General features: G+C 32.2%; 8 non-coding genes across 8 annotated transcripts; all 8 read right to left on the bottom strand.

Annotated features, from left to right (window-relative positions):
* Positions 1-1,483: 1,483 nt before the first annotated feature.
* Positions 1,484-1,557, bottom strand: TRNAI-AAU (transfer RNA isoleucine (anticodon AAU)). The gene has a single exon. It is a non-coding gene; the product is annotated as a tRNA-Ile (tRNA).
* Positions 1,558-4,610: 3,053 nt separating this feature from the next.
* On the bottom strand, positions 4,611-4,684 carry TRNAT-AGU (transfer RNA threonine (anticodon AGU)). The gene has a single exon. It is a non-coding gene; the product is annotated as a tRNA-Thr (tRNA).
* Positions 4,685-6,029: 1,345 nt separating this feature from the next.
* On the bottom strand, positions 6,030-6,103 carry TRNAT-AGU (transfer RNA threonine (anticodon AGU)). Its single transcript has one exon. It is a non-coding gene; the product is annotated as a tRNA-Thr (tRNA).
* Positions 6,104-9,895: 3,792 nt separating this feature from the next.
* Positions 9,896-9,969, bottom strand: TRNAI-AAU (transfer RNA isoleucine (anticodon AAU)). Its single transcript has one exon. It is a non-coding gene; the product is annotated as a tRNA-Ile (tRNA).
* A 5,042-nt stretch (positions 9,970-15,011) lies between these two features.
* TRNAT-AGU (transfer RNA threonine (anticodon AGU)) lies at positions 15,012-15,085 on the bottom strand. The gene has a single exon. It is a non-coding gene; the product is annotated as a tRNA-Thr (tRNA).
* Positions 15,086-18,139: 3,054 nt separating this feature from the next.
* On the bottom strand, positions 18,140-18,213 carry TRNAT-AGU (transfer RNA threonine (anticodon AGU)). Its single transcript has one exon. It is a non-coding gene; the product is annotated as a tRNA-Thr (tRNA).
* Positions 18,214-19,559: 1,346 nt separating this feature from the next.
* On the bottom strand, positions 19,560-19,633 carry TRNAT-AGU (transfer RNA threonine (anticodon AGU)). The gene has a single exon. It is a non-coding gene; the product is annotated as a tRNA-Thr (tRNA).
* Positions 19,634-20,384: 751 nt separating this feature from the next.
* Positions 20,385-20,458, bottom strand: TRNAT-AGU (transfer RNA threonine (anticodon AGU)). The gene has a single exon. It is a non-coding gene; the product is annotated as a tRNA-Thr (tRNA).
* Between the last annotated feature and the right edge of the window lie 1,740 nt (positions 20,459-22,198).

Raw genomic sequence — 22,198 nt, 5'->3', positions numbered from 1 at the left:
TGCTGTTCTGAATCAGAAATGTGTTTTTTTTTTGTTTGTTTTTTTTTCTCTCTCCCCCCTCCCTCTCTTCCTCCCTCACCCCAGGTTCCTGGCTCTCCCCCGCCCTCCCTTGCCGCACCAGGTTTGTGATCAGCTATCAAAGTTAATGGTTAATTGTTAAATGTTAGCGTGTTAAATGTGGATAGTTATTAAGGGCTTGGAGCAACTGGAAAGGTGTTATGTGGAACGAAGCACATAACCAAATATGGACACTGGAGATACGGACATTGGCCCTTTCCATAAGCTTCATTAGATTATAGGTTTGAATAAGTAAAAAAAAAAAAATCCCAACAGTGTGGTACCAGAGAGTACTGATGCTAGAGCATTTTATGAGGCACTGGAAACAGGTGCTGATCTTACTATATTATATGCATTGTATACTGTTGTATTTATATATCTGTATAAACATGTATTGCCGTATTATGCAATTTTATCAGCTCTATATTACTTTACGTTATGACACCCTGCGTGGTGTACTTTTGATTTCTTCTCACTGTACCACTTGTTGACCAAAAAAAAAAAAAAAAAATTAGCATGTGATATTTTCTTCAATAAAGATTTGTAGGTTAGTGGGGTTGCTTTAAACTATATTTTACAAATAAATGATAAATCAGATGGATTGAATTTTCTGTAAAATTTTCAGGTAATATTTTTTTTGCTAAAAGAGATTTGATCGTTAGTGGCTTCACTTCGCTTTGGGCCATGCTTTTTGTGTTCAGCATCAATAGGGAAAATGCTGTCAACTGGATTCAAGTAGGCTTTTTAAGAAGATTTGATGTTGTTTACTGCATACATTAAAATATTAAATTAAATTTTACTCTGCGCAATTCATGATGTTTATACATTAAAATCTCAAACTTTAAAAAATCTTCCTATTCCAGTGAGTACTCATATCAATAATGATTCAAATATTATCAAAAAATGCTTGAGTAACATTTATCGAAGTGGGTCAGATGATTGTGAAATTTGTAGACCTCTACCATTGACTTAAAAAGCTGTAAACAAACAAAATTATAATCTTAGTTTCAAATCATTTCATCTATGTTTTGAAAGTTTATCTAATATAAGAAGAAGAAAGTCTGGGAATCTTCCAATTATTATTATTCTTTTATATTTGCCCAGAATATTGATAAAAGACATGATTCGGTATTACTATTGAACTAGGAAGAATAAGTTGAACTATCTACATGTAAAATTTGAAAGGTAAGTCTTTAAAGTTGTAGAAATGTGTTGTAATTACAATATACTAACCATTATCCTTTGACTAATGTTATGATATTCATTTAATCACTGAAGAAGGATTTTACTTTTATTTTTTAAAGTACGTATGCATACAGCAACTATCTTATCCCAATTTGTTACTCTTCTCACTATTGATGTCCTGCTAGACCTTTTATGCATTTTTAAAAATCTTTTTATCATATAATGCTTTTTAAAAATAGAAAGGCACTGCTGAGATTCGAACTCAGTATCTCCCGTTTATTAAACAGGCGCTTTAACCAACTAAGCCACAGCGCCTTGTAGTACCAGGTGTTTTTTTTGGTCTCAGAGACTGACATGGCCTGAAATATTAAGAAAAAAAGTACATTCTATGCCATTTACATTTTAACATCCAATAAACAACTTATATTATCATGTAATTTAACACACATTTTAATTATCCTACATTGTATTTTAGAGACCTTTATACTTTTTTAATATCAATTAAATATGACAGATTTAGAGAAGGCACTGCTGAGTTTCGAACTCAAGATCTCCTGTTTACAAGGCAGGCGCTTTAACCAACTAAGCCACAGCGCCTGAGATTCAATTCCATCCGGATGGTTTTTGTAGGAGTTGTTTTAGACATCTAAATAATAATGCATTGGAGGTTTTTTATGTGTTTTGGGCTTTGGTACGTTTGTCGAGTTTTACAAATGAACAATATATGAGATTTTTTGTATTTTTTATAAAATTAGCATGTGATATTTTCTTCAATAAAGATTTGTAGGTTAGTGGATTTGCTTTAAACTATATTTTACAAATAAATGATAAATCAGATGGATTGAATTTACTGTAAAATTTTCAGGTAATATTTTTTTGCTAAAAGAGATTTGATCGTCAGTGGCTTCACTTCGCTTTGGGCCATGCTTTTTGTGTTCAGCCTCAATAGGGAAAATGCTGTCAACTGGATTCAAGTAGGCTTTTTAAGATGTTGTTTATTGCATACATTAAAATATTAATTAAAAATTTTACTCTGCGCAATTCATGATGTTTATACATTAAAATCTCAAACTTTAAAAAATCTTCCTATTCCAGTGAGTACTCATATCAATAATGACTCAAATATTATCAAAATATGCTTGAGTAACATCTATCAAAGTGGGTCAGATGATTGTGAAATTTGTAGACCTCTACCATTGACTTAAAAAGCTGTAAACAAACAAAATTATAATCTTAGTTTCAAATCATTTCATCTATGTTTTGAAAGTTTATCTAATATATGAAGAAGAAACGTCTGGGAATCTTCCAATTATTATTATTCTTTTATATTTGCCCAGAATATTGATAAAAGACATGATTCGGTATTACTATCGAACTAGGAAGAATAAGTTGAACTATCTACATGTAAAATTTGAAAGGTAAGTCTTTAAAGTTGTAGAAATGTGTTGTAATTACAATATACTAACCATTATCCTTTGACTAATGTTATGATATTCATTTAATCACTGAAGAAGGATTTTACTTTTATTTTTTAAAGTACGTATGCATACAGCAACTATCTTATCCCAATTTGTTACTCTTCTCACTATTGATGTCCTGCTAGACCTTTTATGCATTTTTAAAAATCTTTTTATCATATAATGCTTTTTAAAAATAGAAAGGAACTGCTGAGATTCGAACTCAGGATCTCCTGTTTACTAGACAGGCGCTTTAACCAACTAAGCCACAGCGCCTTGTAGTACCAAGTGTTTTATTTGGTCTCAGAGACTGACATGGCCTGAAATATTAAGAAAAAAAGCACATTCTATGCCATTTACATTTTAACATCCAATAAACAACTTATATTATCATGTAATTTAACACAGATTTTAATTATCCTACATTGTATTTTAGAGACCTTTATACTTTTTTAATATCAAAATAAATATGACAGATTTAGAGAAGGCACTGCTGAGATTCGAACTCAGGATCTCCTGTTTACTAGACATGCGCTTTAACCAACTAAGCCACAGCGCCTTGTAGTACCAGTTGTTTTTTTTGGTCTCAGAGACTGACATGGCCTGAAATATTAAGAAAAAAAGCACATTCTATGCCATTTACATTTTAACATCCAATAAACAACATATATTATCATGTAATTTAACACACATTTTAATTATCCTACATTGTATTTTAGAGACCTTTATACTTTTTTTATATCAATTAAACATGACAGATTTAGAGAAGGCACTGCTGAGATTCGAACTCAAGATCTCCTGTTTACAAGACAGGCGCTTTAACCAACTAAGCCACAGCGCCTGACATTCAATTACATCCGGATGGTTTTTGTAGGAGTTGTTTTAGACATCTAAATAATAATGCATTGGAGGTTTTTTGTGTGTTCTGGGCTTTGGTACGTTTGTCGAGTTTTACAAATGAACAATATATGAGATTTTTTGTATTTTTTATAAAATTAGCATGTGATATTTTCTTCAATAAAGATTTGTAGGTTAGTGGATTTGCTTTAAACTATATTTTACAAATAAATGATAAATCAGATGGATTGAATTTTCTGTAAAATTTTCAGGTAATATTTTTTTGCTAAAAGAGATTTGATCGTTAGTGGCTTCACTTCGCTTTGGGCCAGGCTTTTTGTGTTCAGCATCAATAGGGAAAATGCTGTCAACTGGATTCAAGTAGGCTTTTTAAGAAGATTTGATGTTGTTTACTGCATACATTAAAATATTAAATTAAAATTTTACTCTGCGCAATTCATGATGTTTATACATTAAAATCTCAAACTTTAAAAAATCTTCCTACTCCAGTGAGTACTCATATCAATAATGACTCAAATATTATCAAAATATGCTTGAGTAACATCTATCGAAGTGGGTCAGATGATTGTGAAATTTGTAGACCTCTACCATTGACTTAAAAAGCTGTAAACAAACAAAAATATAATCTTAGTTTCAAATCATTTCATCTATGTTGTGAAAGTTTATCTAATATATGAAGAAGAAACGTCTGGGAATCTTTCAATTATTATTATTCTTTTATATTTGCCCAGAATATTGATAAAAGACATGATTCGGTATTACTATCGAACTAGGAAGAATAAGTTGAACTATCTACATGTAAAATTTGAAAGGTAAGTCTTTAAAGTTGTAGAAATGTGTTGTAATTACAATATACTAACCATTATCCTTTGACTAATGTTATGATATTCATTTAATCACTGAAGAAGGATTTTACTTTTATTTTTTAAAGTACGTATGCATACAGCAACTATCTTATCCCAATTTGTTACTCTTCTCACTATTGATGTCCTGCTAGACCTTTTATGCATTTTTAAAAATCTTTTTATCATATAATGCTTTTTAAAAATAGAAAGGCACTGCTGAGATTCGAACTCAGGATCTCCTGTTTACTAGACAGGCGCTTTAACCAACTAAGCCACAGTGCCTTGTAGTACCAGGTGTTTTTTTTGGTCTCAGAGACTGACATGGCCTGAAATATTAAGAAAAAAAGCACATCCTATGCCATTTACATTTTAACATCCAATAAACAACTTATATTATCATGTAATTTAACACACATTTTAATTATCCTACATTGTATTTTAGAGATCTTTATACTTTTTTAATATCAATTAAATATGACAGATTTAGAGAAGGCACTGCTGAGATTCGAACTCAGGATCTCCTGTTTACAAGACAGGCGCTTTAACCAACTAAGCCACAGCACCTGACATTCAATTACATCCGGATGGTTTTTGTAGGAGTTGTTTTAGACATCTAAATAATAATGCATTGGAGGTTTTTTGTGTGTTTTGGGCTTTGGTACGTTTGTCGAGTTTCACAAATGAACAATATATGAGATTTTTGGTATTTTTTATAAAATTAGCATGTGATATTTTCTTCAATAAAGATTTGTAGGTTTGTGGATTTGCTTTAAACTATATTTTACAAATAAATGATAAATCAGATGGATTGAATTTTCTGTAAAATTTTCAGGTAATATTTTTTTTTCTAAAAGAGATTTGATTGTTAGTGGCTTCACTTCGCTTTGGGCCATGCTTTTTGTGTTCAGCCTCAATAGGGAAAATGCTGTCAACTGGATTCAAGTAGGCTTTTTAAGATGTTGTTTATTGCATACATTAAAATATTAATTAAAAATTTTACTCTGCGCAATTCATGATGTTTATACATTAAAATCTCAAACTTTAAAAAATCTTCCTATTCCAGTGAGTACTCATATCAATAATGACTCAAATATTATCAAAATATGCTTGAGTAACATCTATCGAAGTGGGTCAGATGATTGTGAAATTTGTAGACCTCTACCATTGACTTAAAAAGCTGTAAACAAACAAAAATATAATCTTAGTTTCAAATCATTTCATCTATGTTTTGAAAGTTTATCTAATATATGAAGAAGAAATGTCTGGGAATCTTCCAATTATTATTATTCTTTTATATTTGCCCAGAATAGTGATAAAAGACATGATTCGGTATTACTATCGAACTAGGAAGAATAAGTTGAACTATCTACATGTAAAATTTGAAAGGTAAGTCTTTAAAGTTGTAGAAATGTGTTGTAATTACAATATACTAACCATTATCCTTTGACTAATGTTATGATATTCATTTAATCACTGAAGAAGGATTTTACTTTTATTTTTTAAAGTACGTATGCATACAGCAACTATCGTATCCCAATTTGTTACTCTTCTCACTATTGATGTCCTGCTAGACCTTTTATGCATTTTTAAAAATCTTTTTATCATATAATGCTTTTTAAAAATTGAAAGGCACTGCTGAGATTCGAACTCAGGATCTCCTGTTTACTAGACAGGCGCTTTAACCAACTAAGCCACAGCGCCTTGTAGTACTGGGTGTTTTTTTGGTCTCAGAGACTGACATGGCCTGAAATATTAAGAAAAAAAGTACATTCTATGCCATTTACATTTTAACATCCAATTAACAACTTATATTATCATGTAATTTAACACACATTTAAATTATCCTACATTGTATTTTAGAGACCTTTATACTTTTTTAATATCAATTAATTATAACAGATTTAGAGAAGGCACTGCTGAGATTCGAACTCAGGATCTCCTGTTTACAAGACAGGCGCTTTAACCAACTAAGCCACAGCTCCTAACATTCAATTACATCCGGATGGTTTTTGTAGGAGTTGTTTTAGACATCTAAATAATAATACATTGGAGGTTTTTTGTGTGTTCTGGGCTTTGGTACGTTTGTCGAGTTTTACAAATGAACAATATATGAGATTTATTGTATTTTTTACAAAATTAGCATGTGATATTTTCTTCAATAAAGATTTGTAGGTTAGTGGATTTGCTTTAAACTATATTTTACAAATAAATGATAAATCAGATGGATTGAATTTACTGTAAAATTTTCAGGTAATATTTTTTTGCTAAAAGAGATTTGATCGTCAGTGGCTTCACTTCGCTTTGGGCCATGCTTTTTGTGTTCAGCCTCAATAGGGAAAATGCTGTCAACTGGATTCAAGTAGGCTTTTTAAGAAGATTTGATGTTGTTTACTGCATACATTAAAATATTAAATTAAAATTTTACTCTGCGCAATTCATGATGTTTATACATTAAAATCTCAAACTTTAAAAAATCTTCCTATTCCAGTGAGTACTCATATCAATAATGACTCAAATATTATCAAAATATGCTTGAGTAACATCTATCGAAGTGGGTCAGATGATTGTGAAATTTGTAGACCTCTACCATTGACTTAAAAAGCTGTAAACAAACAAAATTATAATCTTAGTTTCAAATCATTTCATCTATGTTTTGAAAGTTTATCTAATATAAGAAGAAGAAACGTCTGGGAATCTTCCAATTATTATTATTCTTTTATATTTGCCCAGGCCTCCCGAACTTAAAACTATATAACTGGGCAGCCCTGGCTAGATTAGTATTGGATTGGCAAATGGGCACAGGCCACTTCGGAGATGACAAGCTTGAGGAGGCAGTAGTCGCGCCAACTTTGTTGGCGTACCTTCCATATGGAAGTGGACAGACACTCCCAGATGAAATTCTTGCTAACATAACATACAAAGACCCATTAAGGGCTTGGCACAAGATACATAAATATTTGAAGATTGACTCTCCCCCCCCCAAATTCATCCCCATAGTGGGGAACCCAGACTTTCCGGCTGGATTGGATCAGGAACCCTTCCGAGACTGGAAAAAAGCTGGCCTAAAGGTAATTGGGGATGTATTAGACCCCCTACAACACACAGTGCGATCATTTCAGGAACTAAAAACCAAGTTTCAACTTTCGAATAGGCACTTTTATGCTTATTTGCAGCTTCGGCATTATGTGGGTTCATTACAAACCTCCAATGCTGAGTTCTGGGGATCACCGCCTTTTGCAATTACACAGACATTATTCCGAGTGGGATTATTTTCACTCTCTCATATATACACACGCCTCTTACAGCAGAAAGAACCTCTGATCTTGGCAAATATGATGTCAAAGTACAGAGATAACTGCTTACTGGACTTGACAGTACAAGACATAAAAGAAAGCATAGAACACACCAGGCAAGCTACACTAGCGATATCGCAAAGGGAAACGCAGATTAGAATCTTACACATGGATTATATCACACCACACAGACTCTCAAAGTGGGATCGGCGGATCCCTAACCGCTGTATTAAGTGCGGGATAGCAGCGCCATCATTTCACCACTATTTCTATGCCTGCCCAAAGATTAGGAGATTCTGGAGCCAATGTCAATATTGGCTAAAGAGTTCATATCAGATAGAGATAACACTTGCTGAAGCGGAAATATTTCTGTTAAGATGGGATGATACTCATAAGAAGTCACACAGGTTCCTTTCACTATGCACACTACTGGCTAGACAATGTATCCTCAAAAGATGGATCAACAGACAAGCCCCGACAATAGCACAACTAAAACATTTACTACTCAAACAGCTTTTCGTCGAGCAGTGTGACGTTAGGTTAGATACAACACGTAGACTGCGCCCCTTTCTTCAGAAATGGAAAATACACATAGACACATTAGATCCACTCATACAGAATCAGATTTTGAAACATTTTGCTCATTTGGAGACAATGTTACAAATAAATCTAAGAGAGGGGAGGCAAAACACGGTGGGCGACGACTCTCTAGAGGTAATGCTGTTTTGAATCAGAAATGTGTTTTTTTTTTTTGTTTTTTTTTTTCTCTCTCCCCCCTCCCTCTCTTCCTCCCTCACCCCAGGTTCCTGGCTCTCCCCCGCCCTCCCTTGCCGCACCAGGATTGTGATCAGCTATCAAAGTTAATGGTTAATTGTTAAATGTTAGCGTGTTAAATGTGGATAGTTATTAAGGGCTTGGAGCAACTGGAAAGGTGTTATGTGGAACGAAGCACATAACCAAATATGGACACTGGAGATACGGACATTGGCCCTTTCCATAAGCTTCGTTAGATTATAGGTTTGAATAAGTAAAAAAAAAAATCCCAACAGTGTGGTACCAGAGAGTACTGATGCTAAAGCATTTTATGAGGCACTGGAAACAGGTGCTGATCTTACTATATTATATGCATTGTATACTGTTGTATTTATATATCTGTATAAACATGTATTGCCGTATTATGCAATTTTATCAGCTCTATATTACTTTACGTTATGACACCCTGCGTGGTGTACTTTTGATTTCTTCTCACTGTACCACTTGTTGACCAAAAAAAAAAAAAAAAAAATTAGCATGTGATATTTTCTTCAATAAAGATTTGTAGGTTAGTGGATTTGCTTTAAACTATATTTTACAAATAAATGATAAATCAGATGGATTGAATTTTCTGTAAAATTTTCAGGTAATATTTTTTTTGCTAAAAGAGATTTGATCGTTAGTGGCTTCACTTCGCTTTGGGCCATGCTTTTTGTGTTCAGCATCAATAGGGAAAATGCTGTCAACTGGATTCAAGTAGGCTTTTTAAGAAGATTTGATGTTGTTTACTGCATACATTAAAATATTAAATTAAATTTTACTCTGCGCAATTCATGATGTTTATACATTAAAATCTCAAACTTTAAAAAATCTTCCTATTCCAGTGAGTACTCATATCAATAATGATTCAAATATTATCAAAAAATGCTTGAGTAACATTTATCGAAGTGGGTCAGATGATTGTGAAATTTGTAGACCTCTACCATTGACTTAAAAAGCTGTAAACAAACAAAATTATAATCTTAGTTTCAAATCATTTCATCTATGTTTTGAAAGTTTATCTAATATAAGAAGAAGAAAGTCTGGGAATCTTCCAATTATTATTATTCTTTTATATTTGCCCAGAATATTGATAAAAGACATGATTCGGTATTACTATCGAACTAGGAAGAATAAGTTGAACTATCTACATGTAAAATTTGAAAGGTAAGTCTTTAAAGTTGTAGAAATGTGTTGTAATTACAATATACTAACCATTATCCTTTGACTAATGTTATGATATTCATTTAATCACTGAAGAAGGATTTTACTTTTATTTTTTAAAGTACGTATGCATACAGCAACTATCTTATCCCAATTTGTTACTCTTCTCACTATTGATGTCCTGCTAGACCTTTTATGCATTTTTAAAAATCTTTTTATCATATAATGCTTTTTAAAAATAGAAAGGCACTGCTGAGATTCGAACTCAGGATCTCCCGTTTATTAAACAGGCGCTTTAACCAACTAAGCCACAGCGCCTTGTAGTACCAGGTGTTTTTTTTGGTCTCAGAGACTGAAATGGCCTGAAATATTAAGAAAAAAAGTACATTCTATGCCATTTACATTTTAACATCCAATAAACAACTTATATTATCATGTAATTTAACACACATTTTAATTATCCTACATTGTATTTTAGAGACCTTTATACTTTTTTAATATCAATTAAATATGACAGATTTAGAGAAGGCACTGCTGAGTTTCGAACTCAAGATCTCCTGTTTACTAGACAGGCGCTTTAACCAACTAAGCCACAGCGCCTGAGATTCAATTCCATCCGGATGGTTTTTGTAGGAGTTGTTTTAGACATCTAAATAATAATGCATTGGAGGTTTTTTATGTGTTCTGGGCTTTGGTACGTTTGTCGAGTTTTACAAATGAACAATATATGAGATTTTTTGTATTTTTTATAAAATTAGCATGTGATATTTTCTTCAATAAAGATTTGTAGGTTAGTGGATTTGCTTTAAACTATATTTTACAAATAAATGATAAATCAGATGGATTGAATTTACTGTAAAATTTTCAGGTAATATTTTTTTGCTAAAAGAGATTTGATCGTCAGTGGCTTCACTTCGCTTTGGGCCATGCTTTTTGTGTTCAGCCTCAATAGGGAAAATGCTGTCAACTGGATTCAAGTAGGCTTTTTAAGAAGATTTGATGTTGTTTACTGCATACATTAAAATATTAAATTAAAATTTTACTCTGCGCAATTCATGATGTTTATACATTAAAATCTCAAACTTTAAAAAATCTTCCTATTCCAGTGAGTACTCATATCAATAATGACTCAAATATTATCAAAATATGCTTGAGTAACATCTATCAAAGTGGGTCAGATGATTGTGAAATTTGTAGACATCTACCATTGACTTAAAAAGCTGTAAACAAACAAAATTATAATCTTAGTTTCAAATCATTTCATCTATGTTTTGAAAGTTTATCTAATATATGAAGAAGAAACGTCTGGGAATCTTCCAATTATTATTATTCTTTTATATTTGCCCAGAATATTGATAAAAGACATGATTCGGTATTACTATCGAACTAGGAAGAATAAGTTGAACTATCTACATGTAAAATTTGAAAGGTAAGTCTTTAAAGTTGTAGAAATGTGTTGTAATTACAATATACTAACCATTATCCTTTGACTAATGTTATGATATTCATTTAATCACTGAAGAAGGATTTTACTTTTATTTTTTAAAGTACGTATGCATACAGCAACTATCTTATCCCAATTTGTTACTCTTCTCACTATTGATGTCCTGCTAGACCTTTTATGCATTTTTAAAAATCTTTTTATCATATAATGCTTTTTAAAAATAGAAAGGAACTGCTGAGATTCGAACTCAGGATCTCCTGTTTACTAGACAGGCGCTTTAACCAACTAAGCCAAAGCGCCTTGTAGTACCAGGTGTTTTATTTGGTCTCAGAGACTGACATGGCCTGAAATATTAAGAAAAAAAGCACATTCTATGCCATTTACATTTTAACATCCAATAAACAACTTATATTATCATGTAATTTAACACAGATTTTAATTATCCTACATTGTATTTTAGAGACCTTTATACTTTTTTAATATCAAATAAATATGAAAGATTTAGAGAAGGCACTGCTGAGATTCGAACTCAGGATCTCCTGTTTACTAGACATGCGCTTTAACCAACTAAGCCACAGCGCCTTGTAGTACCAGTTGTTTTTTTGGTCTCAGAGACTGACATGGCCTGAAATATTAAGAAAAAAAGCACATTCTATGCCATTTACATTTTAACATCCAATAAACAACATATATTATCATGTAATTTAACACACATTTTAATTATCCTACATTGTATTTTAGAGACCTTTATACTTTTTTTATATCAATTAAACATGACAGATTTAGAGAAGGCACTGCTGAGATTCGAACTCAAGATCTCCTGTTTACAAGACAGGCGCTTTAACCAACTAAGCCACAGTGCCTTGTAGTACCAGGTGTTTTTTTTGGTCTCAGAGACTGACATGGCCTGAAATATTAAGAAAAAAAGCACATCCTATGCCATTTACATTTTAACATCCAATAAACAACTTATATTATCATGTAATTTAACACACATTTTAATTATCCTACATTGTATTTTAGAGACCTTTATACTTTTTTAATATCAATTAAATATGACAGATTTAGAGAAGGCACTGCTGAGATTCGAACTCAGGATCTCCTGTTTACAAGACAGGCGCTTTAACCAACTAAGCCACAGCACCTGACATTCAATTACATCCGGATGGTTTTTGTAGGAGTTGTTTTAGACATCTAAATAATAATGCATTGGAGGTTTTTTGTGTGTTTTGGGCTTTGGTACGTTTGTCGAGTTTTACAAATGAACAATATATGAGATTTTTGGTATTTTTTATAAAATTAGCATGTGATATTTTCTTCAATAAAGATTTGTAGGTTAGTGGATTTGCTTTAAACTATATTTTACAAATAAATGATAAATCAGATGGATTGAATTTTCTGTAAAATTTTCAGGTAATATTTTTTTTTCTAAAAGAGATTTGATTGTTAGTGGCTTCACTTCGCTTTGGGCCATGCTTTTTGTGTTCAGCCTCAATAGGGAAAATGCTGTCAACTGGATTCAAGTAGGCTTTTTAAGATGTTGTTTATTGCATACATTAAAATATTAATTAAAAATTTTACTCTGCGCAATTCATGATGTTTATACATTAAAATCTCAAACTTTAAAAAATCTTCCTATTCCAGTGAGTACTCATATCAATAATGACTCAAATATTATCAAAATATGCTTGAGTAACATCTATCAAAGTGGGTCAGATGATTGTGAAATTTGTAGACCTCTACCATTGACTTAAAAAGCTGTAAACAAACAAAATTATAATCTTAGTTTCAAATCATTTCATCTATGTTTTGAAAGTTTATCTAATATATGAAGAAGAAACGTCTGGGAATCTTCCAATTATTATTATTCTTTTATATTTGCCCAGAATATTGATAAAAGACATGATTCGGTATTACTATCGAACTAGGAAGAATAAGTTGAACTATCTACATGTAAAATTTGAAAGGTAAGTCTTTAAAGTTGTAGAAATGTGTTGTAATTACAATATACTAACCATTATCCTTTGACTAATGTTATGATATTCATTTAATCACTGAAGAAGGATTTTACTTTTATTTTTTAAAGTACGTATGCATACAGCAACTATCTTATCCCAATTTGTTACTCTTCTCACTATTGATGTCCTGCTAGACCTTTTATGCATTTTTAAAAATCTTTTTATCATATAATGCTTTTTAAAAATAGAAAGGAACTGCTGAGATTCGAACTCAGGATCTCCTGTTTACTAGACAGACGCTTTAACCAACTAAGCCACAGCGCCTTGTAGTACCAGGTGTTTTATTTGGTCTCAGAGACTGACATGGCCTGAAATATTAAGAAAAAAAGCACATTCTATGCCATTTACATTTTAACATCCAATAAACAACTTATATTATCATGTAATTTAACACAGATTTTAATTATCCTACATTGTATTTTAGAGACCTTTATACTTTTTTAATATCAAATAAATATGACAGATTTAGAGAAGGCACTGCTGAGATTCGAACTCAGGATCTCCTGTTTACTAGACATGCGCTTTAACCAACTAAGCCACAGCGCCTTGTAGTACCAGTTGTTTTTTTTGGTCTCAGAGACTGACATGGCCTGAAATATTAAGAAAAAAAGCACATTCTATGCCATTTACATTTTAACATCCAATAAACAACATATATTATCATGTAATTTAACACACATTTTAATTATCCTACATTGTATTTTAGAGACCTTTATACTTTTTTTATATCAATTAAACATGACAGATTTAGAGAAGGCACTGCTGAGATTCGAACTCAAGATCTCCTGTTTACAAGACAGGCGCTTTAACCAACTAAGCCACAGCGCCTGACATTCAATTACATCGGGATGGTTTTTGTAGGAGTTGTTTTAGACATCTAAATAATAATGCATTGGAGGTTTTTTGTGTGTTCTGGGCTTTGGTACGTTTGTCGAGTTTTACAAATGAACAATATATGAGATTTTTTGTATTTTTTATAAAATTAGCATGTGATATTTTCTTCAATAAAGATTTGTAGGTTAGTGGATTTGCTTTAAACTATATTTTACAAATAAATGATAAATCAGATGGATTGAATTTTCTGTAAAATTTTCAGGTAATATTTTTTTGCTAAAAGAGATTTGATCGTTAGTGGCTTCACTTCGCTTTGGGCCAGGCTTTTTGTGTTCAGCATCAATAGGGAAAATGCTGTCAACTGGATTCAAGTAGGCTTTTTAAGAAGATTTGATGTTGTTTACTGCATACATTAAAATATTAAATTAAAATTTTACTCTGCGCAATTCATGATGTTTATACATTAAAATCTCAAACTTTAAAAAATCTTCCTACTCCAGTGAGTACTCATATCAATAATGACTCAAATATTATCAAAATATGCTTGAGTAACATCTATCGAAGTGGGTCAGATGATTGTGAAATTTGTAGACCTCTACCATTGACTTAAAAAGCTGTAAACAAACAAAAATATAATCTTAGTTTCAAATCATTTCATCTATGTTGTGAAAGTTTATCTAATATATGAAGAAGAAACGTCTGGGAATCTTTCAATTATTATTATTCTTTTATATTTGCCCAGAATATTGATAAAAGACATGATTCGGTATTACTATCGAACTAGGAAGAATAAGTTGAACTATCTACATGTAAAATTTGAAAGGTAAGTCTTTAAAGTTGTAGAAATGTGTTGTAATTACAATATACTAACCATTATCCTTTGACTAATGTTATGATATTCATTTAATCACTGAAGAAGGATTTTACTTTTATTTTTTAAAGTACGTATGCATACAGCAACTATCTTATCCCAATTTGTTACTCTTCTCACTATTGATGTCCTGCTAGACCTTTTATGCATTTTTAAAAATCTTTTTATCATATAATGCTTTTTAAAAATAGAAAGGCACTGCTGAGATTCGAACTCAGGATCTCCTGTTTACTAGACAGGCGCTTTAACCAACTAAGCCACAGTGCCTTGTAGTACCAGGTGTTTTTTTTGGTCTCAGAGACTGACATGGCCTGAAATATTAAGAAAAAAAAGTACATTCTATGCCATTTACATTTTAACATCCAATAAACAACTTATATTATCATGTAATTTAACACACATTTTAATTATCCTACATTGTATTTTAGAGACCTTTATACTTTTTTAATATCAATTAAATATGACAGATTTAGAGAAGGCACTGCTGAGATTCGAACTCAGGATCTCCTGTTTACAAGACAGGCGCTTTAACCAACTAAGCCACAGCACCTGACATTCAATTACATCCGGATGGTTTTTGTAGGAGTTGTTTTAGACATCTAAATAATAATGCATTGGAGGTTTTTTGTGTGTTTTGGGCTTTGGTACGTTTGTCGAGTTTTACAAATGAACAATATATGAGATTTTTGGTATTTTTTATAAAATTAGCATGTGATATTTTCTTCAATAAAGATTTGTAGGTTAGTGGATTTGCTTTAAACTATATTTTACAAATAAATGATAAATCAGATGGATTGAATTTTCTGTAAAATTTTCAGGTAATATTTTTTTTTCTAAAAGAGATTTGATCGTTAGTGGCTTCACTTCGCTTTGGGCCATGCTTTTTGTGTTCAGCCTCAATAGGGAAAATGCTGTCAACTGGATTCAAGTAGGCTTTTTAAGATGTTGTTTATTGCATACATTAAAATATTAATTAAAAATTTTACTCTGCGCAATTCATGATGTTTATACATTAAAATCTCAAACTTTAAAAAATCTTCCTATTCCAGTGAGTACTCATATCAATAATGACTCAAATATTATCAAAATATGCTTGAGTAACATCTATCAAAGTGGGTCAGATGATTGTGAAATTTGTAGACCTCTACCATTGACTTAAAAAGCTGTAAACAAACAAAATTATAATCTTAGTTTCAAATCATTTCATCTATGTTTTGAAAGTTTATCTAATATATGAAGAAGAAACGTCTGGGAATCTTCCAATTATTATTATTCTTTTATATTTGCCCAGAATATTGATAAAAGACATGATTCGGTATTACTATCGAACTAGGAAGAATAAGTTGAACTATCTACATGTAAAATTTGAAAGGTAAGTCTTTAAAGTTGTAGAAATGTGTTGTAATTACAATATACTAACCATTATCCTTTGACTAATGTTATGATATTCATTTAATCACTGAAGAAGGATTTTACTTTTATTATTTAAAGTACGTATGCATACAGCAACTATCTTATCCCAATTTGTTACTCTTCTCACTATTGATGTCCTGCTAGACCTTTTATGCATTTTTAAAAATCTTTTTATCATATAATGCTTTTTAAAAATAGAAAGGAACTGCTGAGATTCGAACTCAGGATCTCCTGTTTACTAGACAGGCGCTTTAACCAACTAAGCCACAGCGCCTTGTAGTACCAGGTGTTTTATTTGCTCTCAGAGACTGACATGGCCTGAAATATTAAGAAAAAAAGCACATTCTATGCCATTTACATTTTAACATCCAATAAACAACTTATATTATCATGTAATTTAACACAGATTTTAATTATCCTACATTTTATTTTAGAGACCTTTATACTTTTTTAATATCAAATAAATATGACAGATTTAGAGAAGGCACTGCTGAGATTCGAACTCAGGATCTCCTGTTTACTAGACATGCGCTTTAACCAACTAAGCCACAGCGCCTTGTAGTACCAGTTGTTTTTTTTGGTCTCAGAGACTGACATGGCCTGAAATATTAAGAAAAAAAGCACATTCTATGCCATTTACATTTTAACATCCAATAAACAACATATATTATCATGTAATTTAACACACATTTTAATTATCCTACATTGTATTTTAGAGACCTTTATACTTTTTTTATATCAATTAAACATGACAGATTTAGAGAAGGCACTGCTGAGATTCGAACTCAAGATCTCCTGTTTACAAGACAGGCGCTTTAACCAACTAAGCCACAGCGCCTGACATTCAATTACATCGGGATGGTTTTTGTAGGAGTTGTTTTAGACATCTAAATAATAATGCATTGGAGGTTTTTTGTGTGTTCTGGGCTTTGGTACGTTTGTCGAGTTTTACAAATGAACAATATATGAGATTTTTTGTATTTTTTATAAAATTAGCATGTGATATTTTCTTCAATAAAGATTTGTAGGTTAGTGGATTTGCTTTAAACTATATTTTACAAATAAATGATAAATCAGATGGATTGAATTTTCTGTAAAATTTTCAGGTAATATTTTTTTGCTAAAAGAGATTTGATCGTTAGTGGCTTCACTTCGCTTTGGGCCAGGCTTTTTGTGTTCAGCATCAATAGGGAAAATGCTGTCAACTGGATTCAAGTAGGCTTTTTAAGAAGATTTGATGTTGTTTACTGCATACATTAAAATATTAAATTAAAATTTTACTCTGCGCAATTCATGATGTTTATACATTAAAATCTCAAACTTTAAAAAATCTTCCTACTCCAGTGAGTACTCATATCAATAATGACTCAAATATTATCAAAATATGCTTGAGTAACATCTATCGAAGTGGGTCAGATGATTGTGAAATTTGTAGACCTCTACCATTGACTTAAAAAGCTGTAAACAAACAAAAATATAATCTTAGTTTCAAATCATTTCATCTATGTTGTGAAAGTTTATCTAATATATGAAGAAGAAACGTCTGGGAATCTTTCAATTATTATTATTCTTTTATATTTGCCCAGAATATTGATAAAAGACATGATTCGGTATTACTATCGAACTAGGAAGAATAAGTTGAACAATCTACATGTAAAATTTGAAAGGTAAGTCTTTAAAGTTGTAGAAATGTGTTGTAATTACAATATACTAACCATTATCCTTTGACTAATGTTATGATATTCATTTAATCACTGAAGAAGGATTTTACTTTTATTTTTTAAAGTACGTATGCATACAGCAACTATCTTATCCCAATTTGTTACTCTTCTCACTATTGATGTCCTGCTAGACCTTTTATGCATTTTTAAAAATCTTTTTATCATATAATGCTTTTTAAAAATAGAAAGGCACTGCTGAGATTCGAACTCAGGATCTCCTGTTTACTAGACAGGCGCTTTAACCAACTAAGCCACAGTGCCTTGTAGTACCAGGTGTTTTTTTTGGTCTCAGAGACTGACATGGCCTGAAATATTAAGAAAAAAAAGTACATTCTATGCCATTTACATTTTAACATCCAATAAACAACTTATATTATCATGTAATTTAACACACATTTTAATTATCCTACATTGTATTTTAGAGACCTTTATACTTTTTTAATATCAATTAAATATGACAGATTTAGAGAAGGCACTGCTGAGATTCGAACTCAGGATCTCCTGTTTACAAGACAGGCGCTTTAACCAACTAAGCCACAGCACCTGACATTCAATTACATCCGGATGGTTTTTGTAGGAGTTGTTTTAGACATCTAAATAATAATGCATTGGAGGTTTTTTGTGTGTTTTGGGCTTTGGTATGTTTGTCGAGTTTCACAAATGAACAATATATGAGATTTTTGGTATTTTTTATAAAATTAGCATGTGATATTTTCTTCAATAAAGATTTGTAGGTTAGTGGATTTGCTTTAAACTATATTTTACAAATAAATGATAAATCAGATGGATTGAATTTTCTGTAAAATTTTCAGGTAATATTTTTTTTTCTAAAAGAGATTTGATTGTTAGTGGCTTCACTTCGCTTTGGGCCATGCTTTTTGTGTTCAGCCTCAATAGGGAAAATGCTGTCAACTGGATTCAAGTAGGCTTTTTAAGATGTTGTTTATTGCATACATTAAAATATTAATTAAAAATTTTACTCTGCGCAATTCATGATGTTTATACATTAAAATCTCAAACTTTAAAAAATCTTCCTATTCCAGTGAGTACTCATATCAATAATGACTCAAATATTATCAAAATATGCTTGAGTAACATCTATCGAAGTGGGCCAGATGATTGTGAAATTTGTAGACCTCTACCATTGACTTAAAAAGCTGTAAACAAACAAAAATATAATCTTAGTTTCAAATCATTTCATCTATGTTTTGAAAGTTTATCTAATATATGAAGAAGAAATGTCTGGGAATCTTCCAATTATTATTATTCTTTTATATTTGCCCAGAATAGTGATAAAAGACATGATTCGGTATTACTATCGAACTAGGAAGAATAAGTTGAACTATCTACATGTAAAATTTGAAAGGTAAGTCTTTAAAGTTGTAGAAATGTGTTGTAATTACAATATACTAACCATTATCCTTTGACTAATGTTATGATATTCATTTAATCACTGAAGAAGGATTTTACTTTTATTTTTTAAAGTACGTATGCATACAGCAACTATCGTATCCCAATTTGTTACTCTTCTCACTATTGATGTCCTGCTAGACCTTTTATGCATTTTTAAAAATCTTTTTATCATATAATGCTTTTTAAAAATTGAAAGGCACTGCTGAGATTCGAACTCAGGATCTCCTGTTTACTAGACAGGCGCTTTAACCAACTAAGCCACAGCGCCTTGTAGTACCAGGTGTTTTTTTTGGTCTCAGAGACTGACATGGCCTGAAATATTAAGAAAAAAAGTACATTCTATGCCATTTACATTTTAACATCCAATTAACAACTTATATTATCATGTAATTTAACACACATTTAAATTATCCTACATTGTATTTTAGAGACCTTTATACTTTTTTAATATCAATTAAATATAACAGATTTAGAGAAGGCACTGCTGAGATTCGAACTCAGGATCTCCTGTTTACAAGACAGGCGCATTAACCAACTAAGCCACAGCGCCTAACATTCAATTACATCCGGATGGTTTTTGTAGGAGTTGTTTTAGACATCTAAATAATAATACATTGGAGGTTTTTTGTGTGTTCTGGGCTTTGGTACGTTTGTCGAGTTTTACAAATGAACAATATATGAGATTTATTGTATTTTTTACAAAATTAGCATGTGATATTTTCTTCAATAAAGATTTGTAGGTTAGTGGATTTGCTTTAAACTATATTTTACAAATAAATGATAAATCACATGGATTGAATTTTCTGTAAAATTTTCAGGTAATATTTTTTTTTGCTAAAAGAGATTTGATCGTTAGTGGCTTCACTTCGCTTTGGGTCATGCTTTTTGTGTTCAGCCTCAATAGGGAAAATGCTGTCAACTGGATTCAAGTAGGCTTTTTAAGAAGATTTGATGTCCTGCTAGACCTTTTATGCATTTTTAAAAATCTTTTTATCATATGATGCTTTTTAAAAATAGAAAGGCACTGCTGAGATTCGAACTCAGGATCTCCTGTTTACTAGACAGGCGCTTTAACCAACTAAGCCACAGCGCCTTGTAGTACCAGGTGTTTTTTTTGGTCTCAGAGACTGACATGGCCTGAAATATTAAGAAAAAAGCACATTCTATGCCATTTACATTTTAACATCCAATAAACAACTTATATTATCATGTAATTTAACACACATTTAAATTATCCTACATTGTATTTTAGAGACCTTTATACTTTTTTAATATCAATTAAATATGACATATTTAGAGAAGGCACTGCTGAGATTCGAACTCAGGATCTCCTGTTTACAAGACAGGCGCCTTAACCAACAAAGCCACAGCGCCTGACATTCAATTACATCCGGATGGTTTTTGTAGGAGTTGTTTTAGACATCCAAATAATAATGCATTGGAGGTTTTTTGTGTGTTCTGGGCTTTGGTACGTTTGTCGAGTTTTACAAATGAACAATATATGAGATTTTTTGTTATGCTCAGGCAAGCATAACACCATAAACATTCTCATTGAACCTGAATATGACTAGCGGGGAAGCACAGGGGTAGACCGGACTATTTTACATCTCACAGAACCGGCTAGATCATATCATTTCCCCCTGGGGATACTGAGGCCTAGTGATACAATCTTACTCATAGGCCCTGCGGCCTGCCTCCACTATCTTCCAATCTGCCACGTGCTCCCCAAGGCCGTTATTATCACTGCCACCTAGTCTCCCCTATCCATTACCAATCTCATAATCTAAGTCAGACATTCTCGCTCCCCTTCCTGTCCATGCCATCTCTACTCCCAGCATGGCAGGCAGGAAGGGTAATAAACCTGAAAAACAAGGCAAATTAAACCAGCTTGGCCCTTCAGTGTCATCCTTCTTCCATCCTCAGGATTCTACTGGCACGACCACAATGCAGGCCACAGATTCCACTCCTGTTAACCCCGCTGCCAATAACACACAAGACCCCTTGCAGTCTATTCAGTCCCAGATTGCTGGTCTCCCATCTAAATCTGATATTGCCGATTTGAAGAATTTTATTAAAAATGAAATAAAAGACCTAAAGAAGGATCTTAATGACCTTGGTTCTAGGATGGAATTCTTAGAGGAGGGACAAGATCACCTTAACAACATGGTTAGCTTGAATTCCCAACAAATATCTATCCAAGACTCTATGCTGCAAAATCTTAATGATAAAATTGAGGACCTTGAAAATCGAGGGCGGAGGAACAATCTGCGCCTCAGGGGTATACCTGAGGATGTCTCTCAGGAGCAACTTAGGGCCTATGTCACTGAGCTCTTCCAAGTCCTACTACCTCAAGCTCCTCCCATACATCATGATGACATCGAGAGAATCCATAGGGCCCTCAGGCCTCCTGCACGACCCCCGGCACCCCCCAGGGATGTTATTATTAGATTTTTAAAGTTTACCACCAAGGAGGAGATCTGGCAAGCCGCTAGAACTAGGAGGTCAATCCTTTTCCATAACCACAATCTACAGATCTATCAAGACCTATGTCCCCAGACAATTCAGCGCAGAAGAGAGGTTCGTTTCATCACCAAAGTCCTTCAGGAAAAAAGTATTAAATATCGATGGGGCTTCCCTTTTAGCTTAATTATTTCTTTCAATGGAGGACAGATCATTTATAAAAACTTCTCTGACTTGGAGGACATATCCAGGAAACTCAACATATCTTTTGACCCCCCCCCAGAGAAAATTATTGTCCCAACCCCTGAGCCGGATTGCTCAAGGGAAGGATCTTCCAGAGAACAAAGACTGAGTTGGTCAAGGGCAGAACCTA

Source organism: Bombina bombina, chromosome 4 (assembly GCF_027579735.1).
Source record: "Bombina bombina isolate aBomBom1 chromosome 4, aBomBom1.pri, whole genome shotgun sequence".
In the NCBI taxonomy this organism is placed as follows: Eukaryota; Metazoa; Chordata; class Amphibia; order Anura; family Bombinatoridae; genus Bombina; species Bombina bombina.
This window is presented reverse-complemented; position numbering and strand designations above follow the sequence as displayed.